This window comes from Pseudophryne corroboree, chromosome 6 (genome assembly GCF_028390025.1).
Source record: "Pseudophryne corroboree isolate aPseCor3 chromosome 6, aPseCor3.hap2, whole genome shotgun sequence".
Taxonomy (NCBI): Eukaryota; Metazoa; Chordata; class Amphibia; order Anura; family Myobatrachidae; genus Pseudophryne; species Pseudophryne corroboree.
In genome coordinates this window covers 508,964,987-508,973,563 of record NC_086449.1, presented here as the reverse complement: position 1 = coordinate 508,973,563, position 8,577 = coordinate 508,964,987, and the positions used below count along the sequence as shown (strand labels likewise).

The window sequence follows — 8,577 nt, the reverse complement described above, 5'->3', positions numbered from 1 at the left end:
TAGGATGGTGGGAGAAAGAATTCGTCTTCAAAGATACCCATGATGATTTTACATCTAATATCATCATGTGGACAAGATACATAGACGATATCTTTTTGATATGGGAAGGGGACCTACAACTGTTACATCAGTTTATAGAGTGCCTAAATGACAACAATCTTAATCTTCGTCTTACCCATAACATCAGCCAAACGGAGCTACCTTTTTTGGACTTAATGCTATACAAGGACCAAGAGGGAATGATCGCCACAAGTTTGTACCGTAAAACTACCGCGACAAACACTTTGCTGCACCAGACTAGTTCACACTTTCATCCCACCATAGAAAATATACCAAAAGGAGAATTCCTGCGTCTTCGCAGGAATTGCTCAGATGATCACAAATTCAAAAAACAGAGCATAGAACTGGCCCAACGATTACGGGAAAGGGGGTACAGTAATACTTCAATAAAAAAAGCTTCTCGGAATGCAGAGTTTGTCCCCAGGGATGATATCATCTTTAAGAAGAAAGAAACAACACAAAACACAAATACTATCAGATTCGTGGGTAATTATTGCCATGAATGGAAGGAAGTCAGTGAAGCAATACAAAAACATTGGCATGTATTGCACACTGACCCCGTCTTATCAGAAAAACTGGGTACACGTGTCTCCATGAGCTGGCGAAGGTCCAGAAATTTAAAAGACCATTTGGTCCAAAGTCATTTTCAAAGAATACCTACTAAGAAAATCACCACAACAGGAACATATCCCTGTGGTAGATGCAAAGCTTGCAGACATATCGAAGTAGTGAAGGAAGTAAAAGACAAATATGGGTCAGAACTCAAAATTAATGACTATATGAATTGTCTTACTGAAGGTGTCATCTATTGCATCAAATGCAGTTGTGACAAAAAATATGTGGGTATGACCACTCGCCCACTGAAACAACGTGTCTTAGAACACATTGGGACTATACGTAATGCCATCTCTGATAAAAGAAAGATGAAACCATTGACCACAGTAGCACGCCACTTCTACCAACATCATGACAACAGATGGGAAGACCTCAGAGTCTTCGGACTTGAAAAAATCAAACTCGGAATACGTGGTGGAAGCTTGACTGACATCCTTTTGAAGAAAGAATGCGAGTGGATTTTCAAGTTAGGCACTATTCACCCGTTTGGTATGAATGAAAACATCAATTATGGAGTTTTCTTAAATTAAATATAGCAATCCCAGTGCTCTAATATCCCCTCTTCTCTTTCTTCCTTTTTCTTTTTCTTTTCCTTCTCTTTTTATCTTTTCTTTTTCTTACCCCCTTTTCCCTCTAATAATTTTTATTACTAATTGCACTTATTGTACATATACTACAATTAACTCACACCATAGATCACAACCACCAATAATGTTATTAATATATTTTATAAAAATTAATATTTATTAACAAATTTTATTTATATTATTCAATTAATTAATTTCCTTACAATCACTTGTCCCCACAACCAATTTTTTCCCCCTTCCCCCCCCCCCCTAAATAAACCCCCTCCCCCCCACCTTACCCCACCTTTTTCCCAAAAACAATCCCTCCCTCCCCCTCCTTTTCCCTTCTCCCTTTCCCCCCCCCCCTCACACACAAACCTTCTCATAATAATTTTATTTTTAAAATATGTGTTTTGTTCCTTTAAACACAATTGCATATTATTATCATAATAAATAATTTAACACTTTTAGGTTTCAGCAGTCACGACCACCTACTCACCAATTTTACTATACCTCTATTTTAAATTCATATATATATATATATATATAAGAAAATAATCTTTATAAAAATTGCACTTGTATTTTCCTCTTACTATGTATACAATTACTTTAATAATGGCACAGGCAAACTAAGTGCTGTGCATGCTTTTAATAATTAGTGTCTTTCAAGTTTTTATACTCTAATCAATTGCTCCACAAATGATATTATCACCATATCCTTACCCTTTGTAAATATCAACTAAAAGAATTAATTCTATCAGCTCTTTTTAAATATTTTAAATAATTAAAATAACTATATGATCATTCATTTTATTGCTCAATGGTCCCTCTAACTGTCAATCAGGACATATCATTCAATGGGAACCTGCAAAGACGATACTGATTATGATAGGCCAAATTACCTATCAATCTATTGCTCAGAGTCAATCAGCACACAGTATCACCAATATAAGGACAAACCAGTAGGCTAGAAACTACTGACGCCCTGTGACCAAGCTTTACGCGAAACGTACGTCAGGACATCCTCACGGTCACGTGGTGCGCACACGTGACCGCAACGAGCCGCTCTCGGCTAAGTCCGTCGCCTAGGGAACCAGAACAACAGGAAGCACAGTGCGGCCAAAGCCCGGCAACTAGCCCAACGTGGGCAGACGCGGGCGTACGCGGCCGGCACCTTTCAGATACCAGGATCTCCCTCTCCATACAAGTAGGATCTAAACCTTAAAATTATATATCAGATTTGGATATTTCATTTCATTTATGCATCAGCGCATGGACAGGTACTTAGTGAAATTTTACCTATATGTTACACAGACTGCGATATTACACTAAGTGACATCAATTATCAACAGCAAAGGAATATATACTAAACTGATTTGGGGTCCACATCTTTATCAAAAAAAAGCAGATGTGGATACATCTGTTAAACCCTGGACCCCATTTAAAACAAAAACGCTTTCTGTTTTCTCCTTTACACTGTATGGGCACTCTATGAATACATACAGTGTCACCTCAGTTGATATTAATTCACTTTTGGTTTTTGAGAGTTGTATTTTTCACTGCTCAGCTGATTCACAGAATTTATAGTGTAACTACGCATGCAATCTGTGGCTTTGGAGACCAAATTTGGAGGTTCCCTATTTTTCTGCATGATTATAATAATATCATTTATTCAATGTTAGATTTACATATATGTGATAATTATGCAATATATAGGTTTTTTCCTACCCATACTGCGACTACCTAAGCCCTGATAATCTAGATGGATATTTAATCATTTAGTATATCCTATCAACTGTGATAAAAAATTTCACTTGTGGCTCATACGACAATAATAATCGGCTCTCATCTGTGCACAATTTTGGACACAGTGTGACAAGGGTGAGCATAAGGTCTGCGGTCATACCCCGCTGGAGATGCCAAATCTCATCTGATCTTGGAAGCCAAGCAGTGGAGGGCCGGGTTAAGTACTTGGATAGGAGACTACCAAGGAACACCCTGGTACTGCAAATATTTGCCGCCCACTTGTCACTAGTAATAGAGCACCACCTTACGTCTCGGTTATGACCTATGATTCAATCATCTGCTAGGATCAAAATTCCCAATTGGGATATATAGCAGTTTACAAATGACGGTCATTTTTCCAACAAATGAGCAACTTATAATCACAGACTGAGCCACAGCTGGATATACCCATCCCGGCCAGAATTAGGTATTGGTACCTTGTATCTTGTACATCATTCCCCATATTTTCGCAATGTCACTATTTAAACATATACTGGCGCCAAATTGAACTCCCCAATAATCATTTTTAATGAGAACTAATAAAAATTTTGTATTTTAGCTAGCTATTTTTTGACATTAGAGTCATACAATATTATCTGTATAAGAGTGCTTCCCAAAAAAGAGTCTTCTTTTTTTCTTTTCAAAGTTTACATCATGTTTAACTGACTCGGGGGAGCACCACTGATGGGTAGTCTTTTGATACAAAAAGGAATGTGTTACCTTACGTATCTACTCCCCAAAATAAGGATTTGAACCCTAAATTTCATTATCAGTATTTACAGATAATTATCATCACACATATACATCAAAAGACCAGTGCGGTTTCCATTTTTTGTTTCTTAAATAACCCTTACACATTATGCCACATTATGATTTCTAGGAATACACTGTAATGTAGCATTTCGTATGTAGATATAGCCGCAGTCACACACAGAATATAGGCATGCCGCATATCATTTTAATCAGCAGAAGCTGCTTATGCCCCTAGGCATACCAGATGCCCTAGGCATTTGCCTAGTTTGCCTATGCCTAGGGCCGGCTCTGCTGGTTGGTATTACCAGTTTCTCTGTAACCAGTTAGCACAGCTGAGGGAGACATTCTCCCGGCAGGCTGACTGATAAGATGGCGTCTGTGGGGGGGTATAGGTGGTGACTGCAGTAGAGGAGATGATAGTTCCATTCCAATAACTAGCTGCCTGCAACCCTGTGGGAGACAGGGACAGCTTTAAAGTTAGTGGTAGGGAAGCACAGGAGTGATGATAATGAAGAGGGGAGCAGGGAGCTGAGTTCTGTCTAAGGTACCCCACTGGAGCTAAGAGCAGTGAGTAGAAGGAGGGGAGTGGGGGTAGGGGAGTAGCACCATGCTAAAAGTGGTGTCTAGAAGGTTTAGGGGAGAAGGCCAGAGAATGAGTAGGGGAGCAGCACCCTGCTGAGAGCAATGTCTAGAAGGATTAGGGGAGGGGGGCAGATGAGTAGGGGAGAAGCACCATGCTGAGAGAGGTGTTGAGAAGTATTAGAGGAGGGGGGCAGAGAAGACGTAGGAGAGCAGCACCTTGCTGAGATCAATATCTAGAAGGATTGGGGTGGGGGGGGGAGTAGGGGAGCAGCACCCTGCTGATAGCAGTAACTAGAAGGAGGAGGGGAGCAGGCAGAGAAGGAGGAGTGGAGCAGCACCCTGCTGAGAGCGGTAGCTAGAATGATTAGGGGAGGGGGGTGCAGAAAAGGAGAAAAAGTAGAGAGGGAGTAGGGGAGCAGCACCCTGCTAATAGCAGTCACTAGAAGGAAGAGGGGAGCGGGCAGAGAAGGGGGAGGGAGCAGCACCCTGCTGAGAGTGGAATCTAGAAGGAAGAGGGAAGCGGGCAGAGAAGGAAGAGGGGAGCAGCACCCTACTGAGAGTGGTATCTAGAAGGATTAGGGGAGGGGGCAGAGAAGGAGTAGGGGAGCAGCACCCTGCTGAGAGCAGTAACTAATAGGAGAAGGGGAGGGGGTAGAGAAGGAGTAGGGCAGCAGCACCCTGCAGAGAGCAGTGACTAAAAGGAGGAGGGGAGTGGGTCAGAGAAGGAGTATGGCAGCCGCACCAGAGAGCAGTGAGTAGATGGAGAAGGGGAGAAGCACCCTGCAGAGAGCAGTGACTAGAAGGATGAAAGGAGTGGGTCAGAGAAGTAGCAGGGGAGCAGGACTCTCCAGTTAATTTTTATTATTATTATTATTATTATTATTATTAACAATAGTTTCTTATATAGCACAGCAAATTCAGTTGCGCTTTACAACTGGACCAATTAGAAGACAAAACTGGGTAAAAACAAATAGTCATAGAGGTAGGAGAGCCCTTGCATAATTGTCCACCAGACTGTAAAGGTTCTTGGTGGGTTGCATGATATCACATCACAGCAGATGAACCTGGGTCAGGAGGAAACGAGAGTGAAGAAAGAAATTATGGCCCTCATTCCGAGTTGTTCGCTCTGTAATTTTCTTCGCATCGCAGCGATTTTCCGCAAACTGCGCATACGCAATGTTCGCACTGCGACTGCGCCAAGTAAATTTGCTAAGAAGTTTGGTATTTTACTCACGGCATTTCAAGGTTTTTTCTTCGTTCTGGTGATCGTTGTGTGATTGACAGGAAGTGGGTGTTTCTGGGCAGATACTTGCCGTTTTATGGGAGTGTGCGGAAAAACGCTGCTGTTACTGTAAAAAACGCGGGAGTGGCTGGAGAAACGGGGGAGTGTCTGGGCGTACGCTGGGTGTGTTTGTGACGTCAAACCAGCAACGAAACTGACTGAACTGATCGCAGTGGCAGAGTAAGTCCCGAGCTACTCAGAAACTGCAAAGAAATTTCTATTCGCAATTTTGAGAATCTTTCGTTCGCAATTTTGCTAAGCTAAGATTCACTCCCAGTAGGTGGCGGCTTAGCGTGTGCAATGCTGCTAAAAGCAACTTGCGAGCGAACAACTCGGAATGACCACCTATGTGCGGATATGTGTGGACTGTACTCTGGGGATATAATTGGATAGGAATGCTATGGAGGTAATGTGAGCGGTTCTGGAATTTGATAAGCTTGTCTTAACATGTGAGTTTTCAGGGAACGCTTGAAGACTAAAGGAGAGTCCTATTGTATGTGGTAGGGCATTCCACATTGAGGAAGAGCATACCATTTCATCTTGGATCTAATCAATCTTGTCCTTGAAGTAGGAAGTAAGATCCTGCACCTTGATAGTGGTTGGCGGGTTGGGTAAAGGAGGGTTGAGAAGTGATTTAAATTTATTAAAATGTCATTTGGGGTTAGAGGCTTGAGCAGAGATGAGAGTTTGGAAATATGTTTGTTTGGCAGTGTCCAGAGCATTACGATAAGAGTGGGGGTCAGTCTTATATGGAATACGAGATTTACGCCACTGATGTTTAAGTTTACGTGACAGTATTTGTAGGTGTTTCGTTACTTTAGAGTGCCACGGTTGACATCTAGGCCTACGTGGAGTGTGATGGGTAGCTGGAGCCACTTCGTCAAGGGCTATCTCTAGAGTCTGGTTCAGGTGTGATACAGCCATCTCAGGAGAGGTGAATGCAGAAATAGGTGAAAGCAATTGTTGCAGTGAGGTGGAAAGTTCTTGAAGATTAATTGCATTAATATTCCTGTGGGTTTGAGGAGGATTGGAGGATGTCAGTGGTACTGAGTTTGAAGTATTAGAGGAGAGCATGCAGGTGATAAGGTTGTGATCTGAGAGTGGGTAAGGAGTGTTAATGAGTTCAGAAACGGAGCATTGTCTGGTGAATACTAGATCAAGGCAGTGGCCCTCCTGATGAGTAGAGGAGTCAGTCCATTGTGAGAGGCCGAGAGAGGAGGTTAGAGAGTGTAGATTGGAGGCATGAGCAGCAGATTTTGGACTATCAATAGCAATATTGAAATCTCCCATAATAATGGTGGAGATGTCAGAGGATAAGAAGTGAGGGATCCAAGCTGAAAAATGATCTAGAAATTGTTTGGGTTGCCCAGGTGGGCCATAGATAGCTGCAACACGCAGAGAAAAAGGAGTGTAAATTCTGATTGTACTTCAAATTATGTAAATTTGAGTGATGGAACCTGTTGTAGAGCTGTGTATGCAAAAGACTGGGATAGTAATAATCCAACTCCACCACCTTTACCCCTTTGTGTGTGAAGTGGAGACCACCATGTGACAGTGCCACAGGGGAGGCCATGTCTGATTGTGTGAGCCATGTTTCTAATAGCCAGTAGGTTGAAGTTATTAGATATGAAGAGGTCATGAACAGATGTTACTTTGTTACAAACAGAGCATGCATTACATAAGCCACATTTTAGTGATTTGGAGGGTGATGGGAGACATGTGATGTTTATGAGGTTAGCTGTATTTCTATATTGCTGTGAATCAGGTGAATGCGAGTGGGGCAGGTGTTTGGGGCCTCGATTAGGTGAAATGTCACCAGTTAACAGCAGTAAGAGAGAGAAGTAGATATAGTTGTACGAGGATTGTAAATGTTTTTTTATGGTGTCCAGTTGTGGATGTTATTTTTAAAGTACAAAGATGAGTAAAAAGCTCATGAGTGTTAATAAGAGGTGTGTGGATAATTGAGGTGGCAATGTGTACAGAGGGGTGGGTTGCAGGGAACGTAGACAATGTATTTACCTTGGAGAGAATACCATGGAGTGCAATGAAGTACAACAGTTTGAGATGCATGGTGTGTTTGCGAAAGAAGGTATCGAGGCTAGAGCAAGAATGTATGTGCAAGTTTTTAAGTTGAACATTCAAATACTTGATTACTGGTGTTGTTCAGCTGTTCATTTACAAATACCTTATTAATGTGGATGCACGTTGACCAGCACAACTGAACCTAGCTTGCATGTAATGAATACTATGGCTAATTAATACAGGCTACCAATGAGAAAAATGTGATGTTGATCAAAGGCAATAGATTACACTGTATTGGACTAATCAAACAGCCATATAGAACTTCATGAAGTATGGATTAATAAGTAAAATTTAAAGTACAAGTATTATAATTGCATGCAAATCATGATAGAGCAAAAGTTGCTAAGCATAGATTGTTTGCATAGTGATCACAAAGTGAGGGTTGCAGAGTAACATATACATACATTAGAAGTTGCAAAGAAGTTAATTTGTGGTTGTTGTAGGTGCTTGATGTTTCTCCTCTCCAGCACCCTGCTGAGAGCAGTGACTACAAGGAAGAGGGGGTAGCAGAGAGACAGGAGCACCAGAGGCACATCAAGCTGGTGGCAATGCAGGGCACCAGCAGTGGTGGAGTTGGGAGCACAGCAGGTGGGTAGTTGGCCGCAATACAGGGCTCCGGAGTATGTGCCTGACAGGTGCGTACTAGCCACTCCCATGCCTCCTGCTGTACAACCGCTCACTCTGCAGTGCTTTAACATCAACACAGCAGCTACTTCTGGGTCAGTAGGAACGAAGTGCCGGTATGCCATACCGCTGCATATCAGCACACTTTGAACACTGGTCACTGTACAAGATCATCCTATTTCTAGGACAAGATAGATAAATCCCAAATGAAATTTCTCTAATGTCCTA

General features: G+C 41.9%; 1 pseudogene; it reads left to right on the top strand.

Moving 5' to 3' along the window:
- The first annotated feature begins 3,133 nt into the window (after positions 1-3,133).
- LOC134937410 (5S ribosomal RNA) lies at positions 3,134-3,254 on the top strand (annotated as a pseudogene).
- Positions 3,255-8,577: the final 5,323 nt, after the last annotated feature.